At 37.4% G+C, this 25,388-nt stretch overlaps 1 long non-coding RNA gene and 1 other non-coding gene across 2 annotated transcripts; one reads left to right on the forward strand and one right to left on the reverse strand.

Annotated features, from left to right (window-relative positions):
- Positions 1–412: 412 nt before the first annotated feature.
- On the forward strand, positions 413–19,834 carry LOC116659783. The gene is made up of 3 exons (XR_004315128.1): positions 413–424; positions 5,129–5,134; positions 19,667–19,834. It is a non-coding gene; the product is annotated as an uncharacterized LOC116659783 (long non-coding RNA).
- LOC116662893 lies at positions 701–806 on the reverse strand. The gene has a single exon (XR_004318976.1). It is a non-coding gene; the product is annotated as a U6 spliceosomal RNA (small nuclear RNA).
- Positions 19,835–25,388: the final 5,554 nt, after the last annotated feature.

The raw sequence follows: 25,388 nt of genomic DNA on the forward strand, positions 1-25,388 counted from the left end.
TTATTGCCATGAGCCCTACAAAGAGAGGACAGCTGCCCTTGAGCTTCTCAAGGATGATGGTGTTTCTCTCACCAGTGTATTACTATTTTTTTTAATTGAAGTATAGTTGACTTGCAATGTTGTGTCTATTTCTAGGGTACAGCATAATATTTCAGTCATACGTATACATGTATATATTCGTTTTCATATTTTTTAAATTTTAGCTTCCTATAAGATGTTGAATGAAGTTCCCTGTGATGTACAGTAGAAACTTGTTATTTATTTGTTTTATGTATAGTAGTTAGTATCTGCACATCTTGAACTAACTGAGGTGGATTCCAGGCTCTCCCTCAGAACATGGTTAAGTGGTAAGTTTTCCCGCCTTACATAATATATCCAGTAGCTTGGCCACTTTTGTGAATTTTTAAATTCCTTTTTTTCCCATGTCTGCCATGGCAGTTTTTAGCTTTTCTATTCTACTTATTATAGGCTATCACTTTCTCCAAGCTTCCAAGAACCATCTTAGTACATTAGCACTATTTTTTTAGGTCCTTTATCATAGGATAGATCTCCCCTTATCAATAAACTAAGGAATACTTATCCAATCTCATGTTCTACTTTTTATTACACTTTATTTTTAATTAAAAAATTTTCTGTGAAGTATAAGTGATTTATAGTGTGTTAAGTTCTAGTGTACAGCACAGTGATTCAGTTTACATATAAAAATGTGGAACACTTTGTGAATTTGTGTGTCATCCTTGTGCAGGGCCATGCTGATCTTCTCTGTATTGTTCCAACTTTAACACATGTGCTGCCGAAATGGGCACACTTGTTTTGATACAGGACCCTCAGGATGCAGTCTCAATAAAATTCTCCCAACTCCTTGCAGTGTATATTGATTCGGTCCTGCAGAACCCACTAGAAGTTTACTGGGAGGTGCCCTCAAGTGTCTTTGAGGATACAGTTCCCTATCTTTCTTAGCCTACTCAGCACTTCCCCGGCTTGGAAACTAAAAGGGAGTTACAGCCAGGTGCTGAGGGGCGTTCATGATTCCCTGTGAGGCAGTGATTCCTGAATGATTTTCAAGCAATGGAGGCATGCTAGCCCTTACAAGGAAGAAGCAGGCCTCTTCTTCAAGCCCAAAGGTTTCAAGGGATAAAGAGCTAATATGAGTCCATCAACCCAAATGTTCCTGGCTCAAGCCTCAGGATCTCACTCTTCCCGACCAGGGATCACTCCCTGGCACAGTCTTTGTTGGAAATTCAACCTTCTCTGAAAAGCTCTCTGCTATTATTATAATTAATTCCTGGGCTGAATTCTCAGTGTTTTTCCTGTCTCCAGCTGCAGGAGATAAGAGTCTCTTTATATGCTGCCAGGGAGGCCCTCTGAATTTTACACTTCACCTTCAACTGGTGATTAATCACCCACAGCCTTATACTGGTCTTCTCTGGTGCGTCAAAGCCATTCAGTAGGAGACCCCTGATGCGATTTCCTTCTAAATATTACTTCCTTCAGCCACTGAAAAACCTGAGATACTGCACCTGTGAGTTTATCAAACCCATTCATCACAGGTGAGAGTTTTAATAAACTAACTGCTATAATTGTAGGGCTGCACCTACCACCAGTGATGGTGTTCTCCTTGCCAGCTTGCTGGCAGGGCATCCAGCTTCAATATCCATAGTAAGAACGATTTACTTACTTAGACCACTGCTGACACTAATTGTCTTAAGTTAGGATCTCTGGAAAAGAGACTCTGAGCTGGAGATTTGCAGGTGGAAAGTTTTGGGCAGTGCTCTCAACACCAGCATTTGTAGGAGGAAAAGCACTAGCCTTGGACAAAGAGAGAAGCTGAACTTCAATGCAGTTGCAAAGGATGAGCTCATATAGTTTCACGGGAGGCACTGGAGTTGGGATGGCTCTTCAGAGTGACTTTGCCTAGAGACCACTACGGTATGAGACCTGACCTGAGTAGAGATGCTCTCTTGAGCGAAAGAAAATTTCTAGAGAGGGATTCAGCTGTTGGCCTTCCCAGAAGGTGAGGAATGAGTGACCCCGTCCTGTAGGGGGGTGTCTGGGGGCATGTCCTATTACCCATTACAGAAAGTGACTGATAATGACGCTGTACTGGTTGGTCACTCCTTGATTTTGCATTCATTAAAAAATTTATCATCTTTGTTCCTTCCTGTTTTTACTATAATTCCTGGAGTTTTAAGTAAGCTGATTCAGGTTTCATTAGGTTTATTTTCTATGGTCATCAGTGTTGACTCACGTGACAGCTATTTTAAGTTATACACATTGGAGTTTTGTTATTTAACATTTCTCTGAGAATGACAATATATTTCTTTCAAGAAACGCAGGATTTTACAGCAATCGGGCAGCTTATGTCTGACACTTCCTACAATGGCTAACTTCAGCAAGCCCAGTATCTCTGCAGGCTTTAGAAAAAAAAGGGGGGGGGGGTGCTGCTTAATTAATTCTTGGAAGCTTAAAGGAGAATAAAAAGAAGTGAAGAAAAAAAATAAATACAACCTAGAGTTTTAAGTGGATTTTGTTCATCTTGCTGTTGGAAGCTGCCCACTGTTACTTTTGGAAATCCTTTACAATATTTAACTTTCAGATCACCCTTAATGCCACTGAGATTTATTCTCTAAATGAAACAATCCAAACAAGAGACAGTCATGTAAGTGACAAGCACCTCTGCTCTACTTTCTCTCTGCAGTGGGATAATAAAGCTCAGGTCCATTGATCCCAGCACCATGGTACAGGAACAGCCCATGGCTCACAGCACAAAATCCCAAAGATGATATGTACAGAATCACACTCTAATATAGTATTAAAAGCCCCGTGGTAAGATAATGTATAACATTATGGTTTGAAGAAAGAGTATTTTTTTTTTTTTTTTTTGCAGGAGAGACTGCACATTCAAATATACCGAATGCTTAGTGTGGCATTTATTTAGATGGGCAATGAAAGTTTCATATAGATGTTCATGAATGATCACACAGCTGCACATAATGTTCAGCAACACCTACCTAAATGTTTTCATATTGCCGTGGGATAGATTCACATATAAAGCCTGAAAGTGCACATTTGAACGTATGATTAATGAAAGCAGATCCACCTGACACTATTCTAGCATCATCTACTCCCTCTAATGTTTATAAAGGGCTCTGTATTGTTTCCAAAGATCAAAATAAAATGTGCCATAAGAGCTCTGAGAGCATTTACAGGTTATTCTGAAAGACGAAAAAATAAAAAAGCTACCAATGAATTAGAAGTCATTTTATTATATTTTCATAGGTAAAGAGCGAGTGTTCGAATGAGTGTTTAGAACACTGTGAAAAAGGAGGCGGCTCTGTACCTTGGAGTAAGTACTTGGGAGAGTGCTGTGTTGGACCCGAAGGGCACAAGATTCTGTGTCTTTATTCCGCATTTCACCCAGTGTGATTGCAGATGTGAACCAAAATATTCCTATTCACTGGATAAAGCACTTATCTTTGAGGGTGGAGGATAAGGATCAAGGGAGCAGAGGAATTTTATGCATTCTGAGTATCCTGGGAGCAGAAGAAAGAAAATAAGGTAGCTGGGGAAAATTCCTCACAAATCAATCAGGAGCACATTAAGTTTTTGGCTCTGGCCTGAGGACTGATAAGAGGTTCAAAAAAGCCAAAGGAAAAAAAAAAAAAGGAAAAAAAAGATGGGTTGGAAGGAAGAGAACTCCTTTAATAAAGTTTAATCATTTAATTATTGCTGTGTATAATATTGCTTTCTTTTTACAAATGTTTACACCAAAGGCTAAGGGTGAAAAATCTCTTAGCCCTTGTGTGATTAAAACTGCCAATTAATTATCACAGTAATTAACTGGAGGGTTTTCACATATGACTCTTTGAAGTATCTGCAGTCGTTAGTGCTCCTGAGTCTTCAGTCTCCTTAGGGGCCACAGGCATGTAAGGCTTTGGGACAACAGCAGATACAACAGTCAGTAACAGAATACAAAAATACACCTCTTTTTCCTTTATCTCAACTTCTTGAGTATTTCCCATTCTAATGCATCTTTAACCCACACCTCCTCCTCCTCACAACACCTCTTCTCTGTTACATCCTGTAAAATGAGCATGTCTTTGTTAGTTTATCAAACATCTTCATTGTAAGCTGTCTATCTTCTTGTCAGTATTTTAATAAGGCCAAAGGGATTAAGATGAATGTTACTGTGACCGTTAACTTTATCTGTGGACTTGGAGGGTGTTTTGGGTGAAATTAACATTTAAATTAATAAACTCTGGGTATATCAGATTGACCTCTATAATGTGGGTGGGTCTCTTCAAGTTAACTGAAGGTCTGAATAGATTAAAAGGATTATTCTGGGCAGGAGGGATGTATGTAGTCGGCTTCCTTTGGACTTACCCATACCATTGGCTCTCCTGTGTCTTGAGCCTGCCAGTCCACAATACAGATTCTACACTCAGGAACCTTCGTAACTGTCTGAGCCAATTCCTTACAGTAAGTCAGTCAGTCTCTTTCTCTGTCTGTGCCTCTCTGTACATATATATCTTATTGGTTCTGTTTCTCTGGAGTACCCTGACTAATATAGCTATCATATAAAACTTGGATACTCAAATTTAGATAAAAGTATATTTCACACATTTAGTCATGATTACATTGTTAGCTTCTCTCTATGGTTATATCTAGGCCCTTAAATTCTGTCTGCTTGGACAGTAGGGCTCACTTAATGGAGACACTGTATCACTAATTGCATTGCCAGGGCAGGTTTACGACTACGCACCAGCTCTCTGTCTCAAGAAAGTGATCATAAAAGCAGTTTCCTTAATATCTGAAATCCCAAAGTACAGCAATAGTAAATGGAACAGGAAGAGGGAATCATACAGGGAAACACCCCTGGAAATCTGCAGAAGGATCTTTTGGAGTCTCACGCTGAATATCAATCTGCATGTTTACCTTACGGTGAAACTCCATGAGGTCAGGCAAAGAAAAAATCCAGAGGGAAGAATAATTGCCAAGTACCTGTAGCCAAACGATTGCTCTCCCTTAGAGAGGGCCGTGGCTCCCTCTAAAGCTCAGCAGCCGGAGTGGAGGGCCCTCGTGAAATCCCTGGGGCATTAGCAGAGACGCGAGAAAGGCTATGCTTTAGTAACTGGTCTGAAGATTCCTACAGAATAGATGACTCCAGACCACGGGTCAGGAAACCAAGAACCAAATCCGACCCACTGCCTGATTTAGTAAATAAAGTTTTACTTAATACAGATCTTCCCACTCATTTATATACTCTCTAAGGAGGGTTCTACATTAGAACAACAGATTTGTTTAGGTGAGACAGAGGCCACAGGGCCTGCAAAGCTTAAAACACATGCCATCTCATCCTTTACAGAACATTTGCTGATTCGTCCCCTAGACAATTCTTTTTCCTGATCAAAAGAATTTTCATGCAACTCACCAGACTGTCAGAACAAAGTTTAACACTGTTAAAAGTCTGAGAAAAATATTCAGTAACCAGTAATTTAAAATTTACAATGCCTGTCATCCAATCAAAAAGAAAAGGATTTCAAGTTTTGACCAAGATGGCAACATAGAAAGCTCCTGAACTCCCTCCTCCCCTAGATGAATGAAAAACGACATCAAAGTGTGTAGGAAAGACTGAGACACACTCTTGCTACAAATGCCACCCCCGCACAGCCCCATACAACAGGGAAGGACCTCCCAGCTTCCAGCTTCCCTGAGGCTTGCGTGCATGAAACCTACAAGACCGCAGCAGACAAGGGAGCGGTTAAATACCACTCCAGTGCTTTGCCTGCTCCACCCAGGGCTCAGTGTAGAGAGAACAGATGAAATTATCCATCTTGCAGTCTTTTCCTGAAAGGGGTCCATCTACATACTTTGAAAGCACTACCCAAAGCTGGGCTTCTAATTTAGCATACATCTAGAGATATCTATAGATATGTTTTGTTTCCTATTTCTATCTTTAGATGTCAGGGCTTTTGTGATTTTTATTATCATTTGTATGTCCCACAGTCATTTTAAAATGGAATTTGGGAGATAGAAAATAAAATACTCTTAGCAACCTGCCTCGTAATTGAGAGATTTACTATATGTATTTTTGACAGTTGTCTTATTGGCATCATGGTTGTCTTAAATTTAATGGTTACACTGCTATATTCATCCTACTAAGAACTGTTCCAAGGTTAATTAATAAGGCCGGGTCCCTTAAATAGACCATTCCTTTTAGGTTTCTTCCCATTTTCCCAAGGTATGTTGGAAAAGTAATCTGCAGCTTTGGCTGAATATTATTATTACAATTTTACCTTTAGATAGTTTAATACACTTACATGATTATTTGTACCATGTTTATATTTTAATGTGACCTTCTAATTTTCACCAGTCTAATTTTTACATGAGTCAGGTACTCTTCCCTGAAAGATTTAGCTATTTATATATAAACTTTTGCCATGATTTTACCAACCTTGCACTGTCTTTAAGAATTTCATGGCACCTAACTAGTAGATGATGTATTAAATGACCTCAGACCCTGGTATGGAAGACATTTTTTTGAGTCAAGTTCTTGTATTTTGCTTGAGCTATAACAATGCAAATTATAACACTGTACTACTATTCTGAGATGTACTAAAAAAAAATAAGAGGCATAACACTAATTGTGCCAGGTGGTGCATTTCATTTGCAATGACAAAGCTTATTACTATACAAAATGAGTTTACCATAAAAGAATGTTAAAAATTTCTATCTAGTACATCACCAATTTCTTTAATTACCCCCTGCTAATGTGCCTTCAATAGCAATTAATGGTGCAGACAAACTACCCAGAATTAAATATTTATATGATATTGTGCATTTTTAATTAAAGGAAGTATTTAAATAAAGCAAAAGTAAATTTATACCTAATAATCCTCACTTCCGTGAATGAAGATTAAAGCAGTGCATATTCTCTCTCAGGGAAGTTGATAGTGACTGCTGTTTCTTCAATAATGGAAAACTGTATTCAACAAAATTTAAACTATACAAATAATCATATATTTCAGTGAGTCAACATTTTCATGTGTTAATTACCTTCCAAGATATATTCTGCCTCAAAGCCTCCTTACTTGCTGAGGAACATATTGAAGAATTATAAACATGTCGTGTAAAATATGTTGTCACATATTCTGCAGTAACTGAGTTTCAGAAAAACCTGCCCAAGGCTTAAGGAAAAAAATAAAAGAGTTTAAACTGTTATCTGTCTATATCAAAAGCAGTAGTTCATCAGTTAAATGAATTATGGTAACCTGGTGAAACACAGAAAGTAAGATGCATCTGTGTAAAAGAAAAATGTGTACCCAGTAGAACATCCTAAGAATATTTGAAGTTATTAAAATGATCATGATACAATAAATCAATGTGGTTGTTATAAAACAATATGTACCTTATGTGTACATATGTACATAAACAGTGTTTGTAGAAAATGAGAAGAAGACTGCCAGTTCGTATCTTGGAAGAATTGTAACTGAATGGTCACAAGCATCATCAGGCTAGTGGGGTTACGTGTTCTTATCTTCCTTCTTATGCTTTTAAAATATTTTTAAAGTTTTCATTATGAATGCATGTGACCATTATAATAAGACAGTTATAATTGCAAGAAAAATATTCATTAATGATAGCAAAAGTATATTAATTTTTAATACATACTCTACTAATAATTGCTTATTTCAACAGAAAGATACTTTGTTTTTTCTAAGATCAGACACAAATATTGACCAATTATTATTATTATATCTCCTAGATCTAACAGTAAGATATTATTATATCTCATAGTTATTGTAACTCCTGGATTCACCTGCTCCATTTTATACTGTTTCTTCTATTTACCTCAAGAAAGGAATCCTGTTCTTTCTTGTACGTCTAATTTCTTTTTATTTTTCTCTTCTCTGGTTAATCTCATGAATGAGTATGAAGTTAGTGGTGGATGTTGTGTGTGCCCCGAGGAGGCTCATTTCATTAGGAACCAGGAATGTTGCGTGATGGTGACTGGCAGCTGAGCACTTTCTGCAGAAATGCCTTTGTTTGAAGGGGGTCGAGCTACCCAGCGTTTGACAGTCCCGCTATGGAGTGACCGGAGTCCAATGATGGCTAATGTGGGCTGCAGACGGCTGGATCAGGACTTCTCTCAAGGGCCATCCATCCCCATCTCAGGTCTCCTGCAGGGTTCCCTGAGCTTCTGTTCCTGCTGCATCCAGTTCCTCCCTCTGCTCTTCCCAATCCTGCTTCATGTATTCCCTCACAAGCAGTGTCCCTAAGAGCACGGCCCAGCACACCTCCTGCATACACATCTGTTTCTGGGTCTATTTTGCAGAGAACATACCAAACTGATTATACAAAATTGCTTCTAGGGAATATTTGGGGGGAAATGTTAAGGTCCCTTTCTTATAGTCCCCTCATTTTCAGTTCAAACCCCACATGAGAGAAAACTCTTTCTCTTTCCCTTACCTCACACTTAATATAGCAAAGAACCCTGAAGTAAGTAGGGAATTTCAGAACAGAGGGAACTGCAGCCAAAGCAGCCACTCTTCCTGTGGAAACCAAGTAAGGCTGTGGGTCAGCGTATTACAGAACATCTCAGAGGGAAGCAAAGTCTGTGGAAATCAGCTGATGTGGATTCTACTTAAAGTGAACTGTGGTCTTTCATTATTTCAAAGGCTAAGTATTTAGTGGTAATGGCTTATAAAATCATTGTCAGAAGAAAAAAGCCTCAGCAGAATTGGGCTAATTTAATTGAATTCAAATAAAGAAATACTTATTAAATTCTTACTGTATTTTTCTAGAACTGTTCAGATGCTGGGAACAGAGCAGCAAAGCACAGAGAGATTAAAAAAAAAAAACTGGCCTCATTACGAATGATAAGCATTCAGGAGAAAAATGAAGCCAAGAATAGACATAGGTAATGCTGGGTGGAGTCTGAGATTTCATTAGGATGAAGAAGGAAGAAGTAGGTGATATGTGAGTTAACAGCTGAATGACAGAGTGAGTCATCTAGTTATTTAGAGGGAGGAAATGAAAAATGAGTTTCAGAAGAGATTATAATATTTTATGGAGAGTGACATGGGTTCACATTTCTTTACTTCCGTAGTGAGGAGAAACGCAGAGACCCTTACCTGTCTGTTCTTCACCCACCTCTCATTGTTCAAACCCCTTACTTGCTCACCTGGCGTTGTGTCTAGCACTCAGCCAGTCACCGCCTCACATCCCCACAATTCTTGAAGCCGGGGAGCTAATTTAAATATTATTCACCCTTAAAAAAAGAAGGAAATTCTGCTATTTCTGACAACATGCATAAACCTGGAGAACATTATGCTAAGTTAAATAAACCACAGACAGATATCACATGATACATGTGGAATCTAAAAAAGTGGAACTTAGAGAAACACAGAGTAGAATGTTAGTTGCTGGGAGCTGGGTCGGGAGTGGGGATGAGGAGGTGCTGGTCACAAGGCACAAACTTTGACTTATAAGACGAGTAAGTTCTAGAGATCTAATGTACAGTATGGTAACTATAGTTAAAAACCTACTGTATACATGACATTTGCTGCGAGTAGGTCTTAAGTGTTCTTAACACACAGACACACACACACACACACACACACACACGGTAACCTGTGCTGCCAGGTCTGAAATCTTCCTTTCCTTTTAACAGAATGATGTCCACTCATCTTCAGGTCTCAGCATGAATGTCAGTTGCCTTGAGAGACATTTCCTTGGCCTAAGAATAAGCCAGTCCCCATTGATAAATGTGCCCTAAGCATCCTGTCTTCTATAATGCTATTTAATCTAATTACTCTATTAGGCAGTGGATCAGTTGGGGGTAAGTCAGGAAAAGAGCTGACATGACATAATTTATAGAGGTTTTGGAAGGGCTGAGAAAACAAACAGAGGATAATAAAGTGACCAAGATATGAGTGGCAATTGGAATCTTAAGGAACCAAAGGAAAACACGGTGCTATGAGAGCCCGAAATCCAGGATGACAAGTTGAGAAATGAAAACATGCATGGGATGCTCTCATGAGTTCATGGTCTCATAATGGGACCGCATTCAGAGTGGCCATTTGGAAGGAGTGGGAACCCCTTGAAGAGATGCAACAGAGGAAGTGTAAGAGGGCAAACAGTGTCCTAGCTTCTCTCGGCCTCCTCCCTCCCACCAACAATTCTCTGGGGTGGGACCCACACCAGCCCCTGGTGATGTGGGAGCCGGGGAGATGCTGTCCGTGGGCATCAGCCCCACTGCAGCACAGAGGGTGAGAGGAAGGGAGCGGATGCATATGATTAGCACTGACTGTATATATTGGAAGGAGAAAGACTGTTTTTCTTAATTACTATTTCATTTTCAGAATATGGCTTTGTGCCTAGTTCAGAACAGGTGCTCAAAAATGTTTATTCATAGGATTACTGATACCAGTGTTCCCATACATGTGTTCGTGTTTTATCACACACATACTTTATTTCCAGGATTTCAGATATTCTCAATAACCCTTTTTCCTTCATAGCCCTCTGTTTAAAAAATTCCTCTAGATAAAGTGCTGTAGTTTCCTATTCTATATACAAAATGCATTTGTCTGTGAACATTCAAATTCAGGTACCTGAAATGGACAAAACCAGGTAAGTGCTACTTCTATATGCCATCTTGATTCAGGTTGCTTCTGCCTGAGTTTCTTATGTCTCCACAATGTACTTCCCTCCTAATGCATCCTTACTATCTTATTACCTCTTTCATCTATTTCTTTGGGTGGTTTTTGCATCCTTAGCGAATGCCATCCTTGACACTTTCTTTCATAAGACTCGTGTTGGCTTGTGGCCCAGGAGACAGCGAGTTATACCGGGTTTTCTAATATACTTCAAAAGCTCTGAATTCCATTCTGACATCAAAGAGCCACAGAATGATAGAATGACAGCCCCAGATAGTACTTTGAGAAATCATCTGGTTTAATCCCTCTCGTTCTAAAAGGTTAATAACTGCAGTCTGCGTGGGTCTGTCATATACATTTGTTCTTTTCCGTTTACTCAAGCCCCCATGGATGGCATTTCCACCATCTCACAAGTTACCTTATTCCAATATTTTAAAAATGACAGAGAACTACGTTTTCTTCCTCCTCCTCCTCCTTCTTTTAGGCATATTTGCTCAGTATCTCCTCTTGCCCAAACATTCTGAAAACATGAGGAACAACCTGCTAGTACTGCTGCCCTATAAAGGCAGTAACTTTAAAGGTTGATCATTACTGTACTGAGATGTCGCCACTGGCAGAACAGGCACAGAGTCCACAGTCTGCAAACACACGCTGCCCAAGTAAAATGTTTTCATAAATATACTTAGGTATTGGGTCCTAATCTCTGTTTTTATTAGAAAATTGGTGCCCACTGAAGATAAAAGCAGTTCTCTCTGTCTCTGTCTCTGCTTCCTCCCCACACCTCCCCCCCTCTACTCTGGTGGTTAGTCAGTCAGTTCAGTGCTTTCCCTTCTCCTTCATTAGTTTCTCCCTCTCTCTCCTGAGTTTGGAAGGTGAGTGGGGTGGTGACACCAACAGTTGAACTGTCCTCATGTTTGCTCTCTAGTCACCACGTCAGTGTGGTGATCTTTACGCAATAGAGAGGTCTCTTCATGGGGACTTTTCTACTCTTAGCCACAAGTGCTGTGGATGCAGAATGCCTGGGGATGTTATTTCAGACTCGAAAGTGGTGGTGGTGGTGGTGGTGGTGGTGGTGGTGTGTTGAAGACAGCGAATTAAAAAAAAAATTCTTGGTTTTGCTTAATTTGCTTTGTTTTAGTTTTGTTTCCTCAAGTTTCACATGGTACACAAGAAACCACTTTTCTATACGCCAGGATCCTTAAAAATTATATCATGTATCTCCTGACACCCACCTCCCTGAGAGCCCCAAAGGACAGAGGCAGATACAAGGCTGCTTTTTGTAGGAACACCCACTTTGATCCTCAGTCTTTTGCCACATATGAAGCTATTTTCTCTTTTGGGGTTGGAAAAATGACCTCACATTACCACAACTTTTCCAGGCTGTGGTCTTTTTGTGTGGAGGTATCCAGATCTGAGAGGGATGTGCATCCTGGCTGCAGGTCTGCTCCGGTGGACTCCGTACGGCTCCGCGGTCTCTAGTCCAGAGGGCACCGCGCCATCCTCAGCGTCCGCTGTGTGGCCACGGGCTCTTCTCCCACAGTCTTGCTGGTTCCTCAAAGTGCTGTCTCTTCCAGCTTGCCCAAAGTCGCCAAATTTACAATCTGAAATTGTTCTTTTAGAATTTGTGTTTTTCACTCTACTAAGACATGCTGTCCTGTTAGCTCTCCAGACTTTCAGAAAGGGAGGACACAACACCAAGACTCAAGATGACTCATCTCTACGTGTAGAGTTTTCTGTTTTGTTGTTGTTGTTCTGTTTTGTGGTGAAGTTACGCTTTGCATAATAGTCCTTTAGAAAGCTACTCAGTTCCCTTTACATGTCTTACCTTATATCTCACAGTGAATTACAGTGGCACAAACTCAGGGCTACTAAGATGGTGTCATCTTTATTTCCATACAACTGAAATAATGGTTGTATAACTATTAAGCCTTTATTTTCCCTAGAAAGAAGGAAATTAAACTAGTAATTTCCAAGCAAACACTGGGCAAACTGGAAGAGACAGTACTTGGAGGAAAAGATACTTGAAAACTTGCTTGCTTTTTAAAAAGGTTTTTCTCTGTATTATACAAAAAAAAAAAAAAAAACCACCTTTCTGTTATGTACCTTTATTTTCTAGCTTTGAATAAATTTACTGAACGTGAGTGGTGTGGACTTCGTATATAGTATATTAAGTGTATGCTGTGTAATGTGTACTATGTCCCTGTTTCCGTCTCTCTCAGTCTCTCTGTCCTGAGTGTGTCTGACTCAAAATTGAAAAGCTACAATCACTTTGGTTCAGTCTTGAGTAGTGCTGGTGTCAACAGAATGCAGTCTTACAGTCCAAAGTCATTTCAAAAAACATAAATTCTTTATATTTTTATTTCTGAAACATGCTAGAGGAGAAACATTATTCATTTTCTTTCCCCTCCTTTGCTCTTACTCCAAAGCTGTTCTCCCTCTTTTTTCACTTTCCTCCCTCCCCAGAGAAAGAAATCTTCAGCACCACAGCCCCAGGCTTCCGGGCTCAACCTAAGGCAGCCAGGTTCTGTAGTCTGTGTTCTCCCTATAACATTATACTGCTTTTGTACCCATTTCAACCTCTATTTATAACATTAGATTTATGGAGGAAGTCCCACTAATGAAATGCATTTCCTCTTCTGACAAAGTGAGAATAGGACTGGAGGTCTAATTGTCAAAATAAACTTTAAATTTGAAACAAAATAGCATATTTTTGTAAGCAGAGTACTGAACAATGACCATGGCTGATCATTTGGTTCAGATTTTATTCCAAAACAATTCTGAATTTTTATATTATTTTCCTATACGTGAGGTGCAGTCATGATTTACCTGGCATATCTTCTCACCAACGCCTCTGATAAAATTAAAAATTTTTAGTAACAGAAGCTTGCATACCACTTTCTTCCCACTGATAAATAATTGAAAGAGAGAGAAACATGTTATAAAAAAAACTGGCATAGCAAATAAAAGGTAATTTCTTTTAGCTTATTTCAGTTATTCTCTTTAGATTGGTGTCAACAGCTCACCTATGAGGCAGGAAATCCTGTGAAGATTTTCACCAATGGATTTTCTTGTGACTATTGCCCCAAAAAGGCGATTGAGGTGTAGGTGTGTGTGTGTGTGTGTGTGTGTGTGTGTGTGTGTGTGTGTGTGTGTGTGTTCCCTGCATTGGTAGTGACAGCCACTGGCATTTTCCTTATTCCCTGGCATATCATTTATAGGACTACTCTTAATCCCTCAGCTTCAAATATATTTGTTAGACTAGGCATTTTGCCTATTTACTATCATTTTTATTACCTAAACAGCATCCCAGAATGTACTGAAAGAGTATCTGTATATTATTAATAATCCTTATGATTTAGTTTAATATTAACTTTTATTCAAAAATTCTTGGTACATCTTGATGTTCCATGTCTTCCTTAAAAATAGTTTTAGTTATCTTTTCAGTTTTTTTTAAAAAATGTCCCTGTCTAAGAGCAACTTCTACCGCGTCCTGCAGTTTGCCTCCTCTCATTCTCACTCAGCAACTCTGCTCGGTCTGCCCGACGGTGTGATCAGACCCTCAGCCCTCAGGTGTCTGAGACAATGACATTCTCACACTAAACCTGTTGTACTTATCCGCTTGCAGCCAAAATTGGGCAAGAGGTGGAAGAAGGTGCCCTGAAAGCTATTTTTCCTGCACTCACTGTGTGACGACAGCCCAGCCTCCCCACCAAGGGGCCAAGATGGTGGCTCCTTTTCTTGCCTGCTGGTTTCTTTGCACAGGATCCTGAAGTAACCAAGTAGTAACTGTGGCTCAAATCTTTATGGGGATATTGCTGTAAACTGTGTAGAAAATATTCTCCCTCTGGAAAACAACATCTCTAAATCCAATAAGGTCAAAGGTTCAGGGACAGGAGGCACAAAATGAGTCACTGGGAGTGACGGTAAGCAGGGCGTGGAGGCAGGGTTTCCGCCTCCATGATTGTCACACCTAGTATCATACCAATGACAACTTAAAAGGCTAAAGGGTAATTAAAATTGCAGAACAGAATTCAGGTTGTTAATCTGCTGTCCTTGAAACAGAGAGATTATCCGGGGTAACCCTGGTAGGTTTCATGTAATCACAGGCTCCTTAAAAGTCGAAGAGGAAACTAGAAGAGTTAGAGAGATGTCATGACAATGGAAGAAGAGGCAAGAGACACTGAAGCCCAAGAAGGACTCAACCCACTGTGGCCAGTTTTAAAGATGGAGGGGACCATGTGTTAAGGAATGCTGGTGGCTTGTGAAACCTGTGAATGACTCTCAGCTCACAGCCAGCGAGGAAAGAAGGACTTCAGTTCTACAATGGCCAGGGACTGACTTCTTGCCAACAACGTAAATAAACAAGGAAAGGTATCCCCTAGAGCTTCCAGGAATTCAGCCCTGTTGACACTGATTCTAGCCTGCTGAGATCTTTCCCAGACTTCTGACCTCCAAAAGTACAAGATGAAAAATTTGTGTGCGCATGTGTTTTTTGTTTGTTTGTTGTTCCTCTAGACATATTTTAAAAGAAATATTATCATTATGTACATCATTTTTCTTTTTTCAAACAAAGTATGGAAGCAGTCTCTATAAAGACATATGCTAAGTACAAAGCATGAAGTCTTCCTTCAAGGAGCATTTAAACATGCATAATTTTAAGCTAAGTACAAAGTTTTTATAATTATAATTCTGACATAATCCACGAAAAGCTTTAAACTCAAATTTAAAAAACCCCCAAAACTAAAAATTTCAAATTCAATTACTTTTTTCATGTCAAGAATTTTTATAAAAGGAAATGTTATGTAGCTATTTAAAAGGCCATGCAAATTTATTAATATTTTGCTTTAGGAAAAACTAACAGCTAGTAGGTCTGACAAATACCTGGAGTGTATACATTTTTTAGTATGAGTTGATATGTATCTGAAGGTTTATATACTCAGAAATTAATGGTCACTATGTTTTGATGGTACTTAAGCTTTTCTTGTTTATTTCTTTCTGTATTGTTTGAATGTTTTGCTATCATTATTATTTTATAATAGAAGGAAAAGTCAAGGTTCTGTATATTTACACACAAAAAGGGACGGTGTCATGCTCACTACTTAGAATGGGCTGTATACTGCCCAGTCAAGCCACTTTGGTGAATCTTGACATGACATGCATATCTGATAAGTTTTAGAAGCACAAAATCCTAACTCAACTCATAAGACCAGATAACATAGAAAATTGGTTGATAAAGCTACAGGGGAAATTTAAACCCAGGGTGAGTGTGGAAATAGAGCAAATAAAGATAATGGTTTGATCTTAATGGCTACTGCCACCAAGCCGTGATGGTTCGATGGTTCCATCATCACTGAAAGGATAGACCTATCTTTCAATAGGGATGTTGCTCAGAGTATCAATTCTTCCAGGTGACCATAGAGACAAACGTCACATCCTGCTCTTAAATTCAAAACTACATTTCTCATTCTTTCTTCATACAGACTAACAATGAGATTATTAAATTTTGGTTATTGTTATATTCTTCCCAAGTACGCAATGTACCCAATTCTTACCAAAACAGTTTACTTTCAATTTACAAATAGTTTCTTGGAGTGGGCAATATCTATGAATAGATAATATGCTGTTTTCTTTAAGTAAGTCGAGCTCTATTAGATGCTTTCTTTCTCTTTAGTGGATATCCCTTGTTGGAAACTTTCAGACAAGTAAACTTTCAGACAAGTGTACTTGTCATTTGATAATCTCTTCACATACTTGTTAGCTTTACTTATGTCCTAGTTAGTGAGAAATACTTCATTTTTAATATTATAATACTTATTTTTACTTTTATGGTTACTTTTTGGGGGTATTTGTAGGAAAGGATAAACATGAAGGACAGTCATAAGATTTGAGCAACAGACAGTTTAGTACATATGTAGTCCATCATTTGACCTGAATCCCACTACCAACACACTCTTACAATATGGTAATTTTGAACAATCACTCCTTTGGATGTGTGATATCTGTTTGGTCTGTTTAAATGTAAGCCTATATGGTTTCTCTCCATACATTTGAGAAAATGTCAACATATTCGAAGGAAATTAAAATATTTCCAAATACTGTTTGGTGTTTTGGGTAGGTGGCTAAATTATGCTACATTTGTTTAGGACAAAAGTTAGTAAAAAAAGGTGGGATTTTGGAATAACAGGTGAAAACCAGTAAACCAGAACATAGGGTCATGCTACCTTGAGTAACAATAAAATTATTTCTGATTGCATTTGTGATTGCTTTTCTGTGCTGTGTGTTTATTTTCAGCACAGTCTATGAAATGTGGAGAATTAGTGGAAGAAGCTAGCCAAAGGCTCTCTCCAATTAGATCCTGTCTGAGGGCTGGTGCGTGCTAGGCTCAGTGACTGTGGCTGTATTGCTTGGTAAGCAGCCATGATTCAGAAGGATGTGAACGTACAGATTATTCATTACTGAGAAAAGATATCTAGCCTTCTTTGACTTATCTAAGCTTTCTGTGGTGTTATTTCTCAGCTTATTACCGGTACAGATAATATACATCAGTAGATAATTCTTCTTGGCCTTTCTTAACCAACACAGCAGTTTCTGAATTTCAGTGACAGAGATAAATAGGGAGGTGGAGCAGTAGTCTGCGGAGTTGTTGTGAACTGTGAATGCAGTTCCTTTGCCCTGCCCAGTTCAGATTTTGCCATTTTGTACCATTAGTGCAAAATGCTTACCGTGAACATTAAAAAAAAATCTGAGAAAGTTACTACAGGAAGATAGTTCAGGCATTCTAGGTGTACTGAGGCAACTGGCTGAGAAGCAGAACTGTCTCTCTTCGGGAAAATGTACACAAATAAATCATAATTAACTGTTTAAGATAGTTTTTTTCAATTTCGGTTGTTTGGTTGGTATAACCTGTAAACATCTAAATATATCAATTTTAGTTAACACTTTTTCTGTTTTTTATTTTTTGTTTTTACCAAAGAAATAAACACACAAATACACATGTATTCACTTGCAGAGTTATCGATTATAGTTCAGCAGACTCTTTTAAGTCACTGAATTACTCTCAGTAAATAACACTATTACGTGACTAAATGGTCACTGGGGGTCTGCAAGACTCAATATAAATCCTCTAAGGAATAGTTCACGTTAACTTTACTGTTAAATCAATTCTTTTTTTTCCTGGCTGTGTAGAGGGACAAATCTACACAAAAGCACACCCCACAAATTCTATGATGTTAGAAGAATCAACACTATTGTAAGATCACTGTTAGAGTTTTAATAAAAACAAACAGTATCCTCCCAATAAAAACATATGGCTTCAGACTTTGTTAATAGTGTAGTACAGCTGAGCCCTGGAGAACAAGTTCTACAATTTTCCAGTGAGGTTAGAAGTACTCACATGAGAAAGATAAGATAAAAAGTGTTTAAATTTTTCTGCTCAATTTTAGTTGAGCAGTTTTGTACATAATTAATAAGCCATTAAAAAAAGTTATATAAAGGCAGTGTGGATACATGCATAAGTAGAAACATGCTTAATATTTTTATGAAACTTCAAAGAATTTTACCATTCTGTTCACACTTAAAAGAACTTTAATTCTCCAAGTTTCCAACCAAAGAGAGCTAACTTGATATTTAAGTTTGGCTAGTCTAAATCATCAACCAATGAAACTTTAGGATGTGTCAGGTGCAAGATGCAATTTTAAATTATTAGGATAATTAATGAAGTTAATTCTGTAACTTTCTAAATCTACAGCTAATACTGTACTGTAGAGGGACAATCTTAATGATGCATACATGGTGTATACTGGTACAAAGGTCAGATGGAAGGAATGTCCCAAAGTTCTGTTCTTATTGCACTAATATTGAATATAATTTTAAATTTAAACATAATTATTATAAAATATATTTTAATGATGGTTGGATAATTTTACACAGCTTTTATTGTTATTATGTTAATTCAAAATTTAGATGAATAGTAATATATTTATTTTGCTTTTACTATTCAAATTTATCAATTTTTTGTACAATTTAATTATACTCAAAATTTTATTTCCTAGGATAACTTCCATTCTAAAGTTTCATCTTATACTTTATGAAGAAGAAGACATTTTGCATTGTTTCACTTTTCGACATTACCCTTTTCAAAGAAAATAGATTAATATAATATTCCTTAATTTACAAGCTTCCTGTACCCCACTCCCAAATTCCACCACCAAAAGCACTCTGTCAAGAAATCATAGCAAAGTAGGAATTTTAAATTACTCTCCTGAGACCTGTAGTTGATTTGTCTTAGAGACAGAGGTAGAAAAGTACTGTATCAATTCCTTGCATGTGGTGTGTTCCATCCACTGTAGTCCTTTTATAGACCAAGGCACAGATGTTGAAGAGTATGAAGCAGTTGTATAAAGAACCCACAAATAATTAGTATTCAAACTAAGAGTCTTCGTATAGATGTCAATGTTTTTCACGTAGGTATGTTTTTGAGAAAAAGAGAGATAATATTTTAAAGAATACTATGAGCTTCCTACAAATGGTTTTTAAATCAAGCATCACATTCAAATATATTATCTTATTCAACATGGAATTTGCTCCAGGGATATTTGGGTGTGTCCTCTCTGCTTCTTTTATGATTATCATCTCTTTTATTGAATTTGTTCCTTATCTATCTACAGTGAAGAAAATAAATATTAGGCAGCTGAAAATTAAAAAAAAAAAAAAAATCCACCATGCACATTCTATCATTGGTTGATCCAGAACTAAAAGTAAATGTTAGGTTGTTAAAATATACATGCCATAGATAAAAATCTTTGGTATGAAAATAATCACCTTCAGGTCTCACATGCTTAGGCTGTTGACATTGCTCCCACTGGCTCACATGTAGGACAACAGCAGCATAGCATATCCACTGTTGTTCATTACAGTGTCCTGTGGAAGTTTTTTTTTTGGGGGGGGGAGTGAAGATAGTTATGTTTTTATTTATTTTCTTTTATTTATTTATTTAATTTTTAACAGAGGTACTGGGGATTGAACCCAGGACCTTGTGCACGCAAAGCATGCACTTTACTACTGAGCTATAGCCCCCACCCCACTGTATGGAACTATTTTTATTTAGGTAGGCACTCACTTAACTCCATTAAACTTGCAAAAAAAAAAAAAAAAAAAGTCAGTCTTTTGATCACAGGATTTCCTCCAAAGGATTTAAAAAAAAATTTTAGCCCATATAAAGATTAGTGTAAATATAAAAGGCAAACACATAAGACCACCTATTCTATGTCTAAAGAGACAGAGTTTTCACTGAATAAAAGGTAAAACTTTTAATTTACAATAAAAATAACAGTCTATTCCATAATTGAACATAGTTAATAAGGCATTAAAAACATAATATCAGGTATAAACTCAAAGAGGCCACTTAACAACTAAGCATAAATATAAATGTGATTCACAACAGCTAGGGCTGGCTGACCTTTTTGGGCACATTTAAAATCCTAAGTTCCAAAGACACAGAACAGATTCTGGAAGAGTCAAGTCATTGTCATTCTCTTCTCCATATAAAAAGTTTAGTGTACAGCAAAAGAACAAAATGAAAAAAATACACAGTCACACTTGGTCTTATCTAGGAAATCTTACTTAATGTATCTTTTTTTTAATGGAGGTACTGGGGATTGAACTCAGGATCTCATGCATGCTAAGCATGCACTCTACCACTGAGCTATACCCCACCTTGCAACATACCTTTTAAATGCTATAAAATGCATCGCTTTTTTAGATGCCATTTCTTATTTTGATAGAGATAGTGATATTCAATTCCTTTATAATTAAAGGGCATTTATTGCACTTGCAACCCAGATTTTAAAAATGGGCTCTGATTTCTGAAGCAAAAAATACTTGATATTAAAATAAACCATTCATATTCTAACAGTTACTCTCTTTTACTCTACACTTAAAATGCACATCTTATAAGTAATTTTACAGTTCAAGAAAAAAAGTGACTGAAGAAAATAGAAAACGGAAAAGGTAGTATTGCTGATACTTTGGTGTTTGATAGTATCTTTGCTCTATACAAGAGTTCTCCGAATCCATTCTCCTTTTCTCTAAAGGTATTTTACATCATGTGTAAGTATTGCAAACTTATGATGGGCAAGAGTAACAAGAACTGCTGCAAACCCAGCCTCCTTTCAAGTCCAAAATCTGATGTGGACAGTATGGTCTTCAAAACAGAAAGACTGCCCGTTGTTTTACAAGACCAAACAGGAGGAATGGGCAGTTAGTGACAGGATGTTCTTGTTTTAACTTTAGTTTTTTGAAATAACTATAGACACACAAGAAGTTGCAACCATAGCACAGAGAAGTTTCACACACCCTTCACCCAGCTTCTCCCAGTGTAGCCTCTGTTAAACGATAAACTGAGGTACATTAAACTTTTCAAGAGTTTACGTGGGCACATACCTGTTTGGACCTGGCCAGCACCAAAATGTCAGTGGCAGGAGCTGGGAGAGGTTCTATATAGCAGATAGGGAAACAAAGTAAGGAAATTATTTGATCGGATTTAGCTTTCAAAAAGGTACCTCATTTGGGAAAGGCTAGTTGGCTGTTTGATTGGTTGTTTTTAAATTTTGTTTTCCTGGGTATGACTGCACTGACTCTGGTGTAGGGTTCAGTTTTCTCACATAGACTTTGAAGGCATCAGAATCACCTCAGTCTAATACTCTTTCTTTAATGACTTTAACACATCCTACCTAATAACAGAACATCATCAACATCAAGAAATTAACATTGTTGCACTACTGCTAACTAGACAGCAGACCTTACTGAAATTTCACTAGTTTTTACAGGCACTCATTTGTGTGTGTTTCTTTGAAATATTTTCACATATATAGATTTACCACCACAATCAAGATACAGAACTGTTCCATTACTAGACAAGAACTCCATATTTGCCTACATCCAGCTCATGAAGATTTTCTCCTACAGTTTTTTTTCTAAAACTTGAGATTTATGCCCGTTATCTGTTAATATTTGTAAATATTATTACAAATATATTTTTTTCAGAATTGAGGTCATTTTCCCCATATAGATAACAGTTTATTCCATCATTCATTTCCCTCACTGAATTACTCTGACAGGCACTTGCTGAAAATCAGCACTTCTTAAATTAGGGGGGCTATTTTTGGACTCTGCTCCATACCATTGATCTCGATGCCTACCATGCCTAATATCTCACTATCTTGATTATTGAAGCTTTATCCCGAAATCAAGTGGTTTGAATTGTACGAATATTTTCTACTTTATCAAACTGTTTTAGGTATATTACATACTTGGAATTTACGTATAAATTTGAGGTACAGGTTTGTCATTTTTACAGAGCACCAGCCAAGAGTTGGGCTGGAATTGCCTTATATCTGTTGAAAAATTTGGAGAGGATTAACAGTTCAGATCCTACAATACATAAGCATGTTACACTCTCCATTAATTTAGTCATTTAAGAAACTCTGTCAGCCACATTTTACAGTAGACTTTCATGTATCTTGTGAAATATAGGCTCAAGTGCTTCGTATTTCTGATGCTGCTATAAACTGTGTTTTGTAAATCTCACTTTCTAAATATTCGCTGCTAGTGCATAGAAAAACAGCTGAGTTTCATAACTGGTCTTCTATTATATTCTGTGACCATGTTGAACTCATTTATTAGCTCTAGCAACTTTCTAAATAGATGTGATAGGATTTTCAACATAAACAATCATGCAGCTTATAAATAAAAATAACTATATTTCTCTTTTCCAAAATGAAAGAATTTTTTCTTGCTTATTACAATTGGCCTCTTGTATATTATTAAAAAAAAAAGTAGTGAGAATAGATAATGTTGCCTTTTATTCTGATCATAGATGGAAAGTATTTATTATTTTACCAGTAAGTATGCTGCTCTATCTAGATTTTTCTTAGATGTCCTTAATTAGAATGAAGAAATTCCCTTCTATTTCTAATTTTCTGAGATTTCTGTTTTGTTTCCATAAACTGGTATTGAATTTTCTCAAATTATTTCTATGCACCTATTCAGATATATAAATAATCTATTAAGATTATTTCCCTGTATATTAAGATACAGTTTTGATCAAAAATTGAAATCATTTATTATTTTCTTTTATGCTGTTTATATAGCAAATCGCATTAATTTCTTTTCAAATGTCATATTAACCTTGAATTTCTAGGTTCTGTTACTTGGTTCTGATTTTTTATTTGATTACACTTTGCTGGACTAAACTGGATAAAATTTTGCTAATGATTTTTGCATCCATGTTCATGAAGGATATTGGCATGCAGTTGTTTTTCCTTGTAATGTATTTATCTAGTTACCATATCAGGGTGATGCTGGCCTCCTACCATGAGTTAGCAAGCTGTAAGCAAACACAGTTGATCTCAGCTTGCCTGCTGCAACCTTGTGCTTATCTCCCGGGTAACCTGAAGTCATAATGCTAACCCTTGATTAAACTTGAAAGAAATGTACTATTAAGTGATTAATATAATCCTGTATTAGGGTATGAAATAGATCAGGGACAATTTAGCTTTTTATCAGCATTTAACTGATTGGTAATTTGCTGACTAGTATTTAACTGAACGGTAACGTTTTACGTATTCTTGCTTCCTGCTGTTGAGCCTCATCATGAAGCCTGGTTTTAGTTATGGGACCACAAGAGTATAAAAAAGTTCTCTTTGGATGAAACTATGGATCCCTTTAAACTAAGGTGTTTCATATATACCTGGCGGTTCACAATCTGACGATGAAGTTGTCTTGTATAACTGAGAAAGGACAAAGGGAGCTGCACCTGTAAGTCTAGGACCATTCTGAAGTATACCTGTGATTTCTTTCTCCTGTTTACCTACTACCCTTATTAAAACCGTACATGACTGTGAAATCTTAGTAGTCTTTTTGATTATTCAACGCTGTTTAGTTACTGAGGAAGTAATCCTTCCTCTTCTGTTATCTGAAATAATTTGTGCAGAATTGGTATTATTTTCTATGATTTACCAGTGAAGCCATCTGGGTCTGAAAAATTTTTAAGCAGGAAGGTTTTTATACTCTGAATTTATTTTTTAAATATACCTGGCATCATTCTTGTTTTCTATGTCTTGTGTCTGTTTTGGCAATTGTGTTTTTCAAGAATTCTCAAATTTTGTTGGAATCCAGTTGTTCATAAAAATTTCTTTAAAATTCTGATGTTTGTGGAATCTACAGTGCTGTCTCCTCATTCATTTATTTTATTGTTGACTTATATTCTTTTTTCCTTGATCAATCTAGCTAGACATTTATCAACTTTATAGCTATTTTTAAAAGATCAATATCGGTCTCTGAATTTTCCCTATATACTCTTTCATTTTTTTCTGCTCAGTTCCTTATTATTTCCTTCCTGCTTTTCTTTCCTCTATCTAATGTACGATGTCTAAAAACATTGTTTCATTTGTCTATTTTGTTGTTGCTTACACTGGGAAGGGAGATTAGTGACTCTATCATAGCCAAAGGTCACTGTAAATAATATTTGAGAACTCACGGAGACTGACAGTTACCAAAAGGAAAGATGGAGTAAACGTCTATACCTCTGGGGTTTAGGTATGTCCCAGAAACTATGCTTTTCTCAGCTTTACCTTATTTCACGCAGAAACACGTTAGTGTGGCATATTAAGAGTTAACATAGAAAAAGAAGATGATCACTAGGATCATTTCACTAAGAATAAACCAGGCAAATAACTCATTTAATTCTGCGCTAGGGTTACTAGATTTGCTGTGTATATATTCTGTACCTGTATCAAAGTTTGATAAATAATATCATCCCTCATTCGAGGGCATGATGGAACAGTACAGAAAAGATGGGGGATTTCTACTGGGTTTACAGCTTAAGAGTTGAAAATCATCTGAGCGGGAAACTGATGATTATTAAATGTTTGGTTTTGAAACATCAGAACTCTGCTACGTGGTATAGACAAGCTAAGTGTCATGGTGGATTTAGGGTAATTTTGAGAAATTAGATTTTCTGCTTTCTGTTAGGGACAGTTTACCTTCCCATCAACAGGTTTCCTTCTGTTGGGCAGTTAGATAAGTGGGGGCACCGGGCAGATAAAGTGGAGGAGAAGGAGGATGGTCCAGAAGATGTCAATGTGCCCGCTTTCAGCATAAGGGGCTTTGCCTCCTCTAAATGAGCGCCAGCAAGAGACTGTTTGGAACTGGACAGCCTTGACTGTGTGGTAGGGACAAGGTCCTGACTTAACACGGCCCAATGCTCATTGTAATATAAGTAGCATTGCGGTTTAGGCCCTCCTCCCCGTGGTCTTTTCTGTGTGCATCATGGGTAAGGACATGCACAAAAGGGGGATGGGCATGCCTAAGCATTGATGTCAAGAGCCATCAATCAATCAAGAGACTGCCTCTAAGTGAGGGTATAAGACAGAAGGGACAAAGAAAGACTGGCGCTGGTATCCTCTCTTGGGTCAGCCTAGTTCTGCTCTTGGAGGTGTACTTTTGCTTTGCTAATAAAATTTTTATAATCTTTTGCTACACGATGCTTTTGTCTCCTGTCTGATTCTTCTCTTTGGGGCAAGACAAGAACCAAGGCCTTCCCCTTTTGGGGTAACACATCTGTTGCAATCTTCCTTCTTTGGGGCAGTTTAGAAATGCAATCAGAAACTTAAATGCATCACTTTGTACGGTACATATCACTCTTTACGTATAAAATGCTCAAAACTTTTA

Source organism: Camelus ferus, chromosome 3 (assembly GCF_009834535.1).
Source record: "Camelus ferus isolate YT-003-E chromosome 3, BCGSAC_Cfer_1.0, whole genome shotgun sequence".
In the NCBI taxonomy this organism is placed as follows: Eukaryota; Metazoa; Chordata; class Mammalia; order Artiodactyla; family Camelidae; genus Camelus; species Camelus ferus.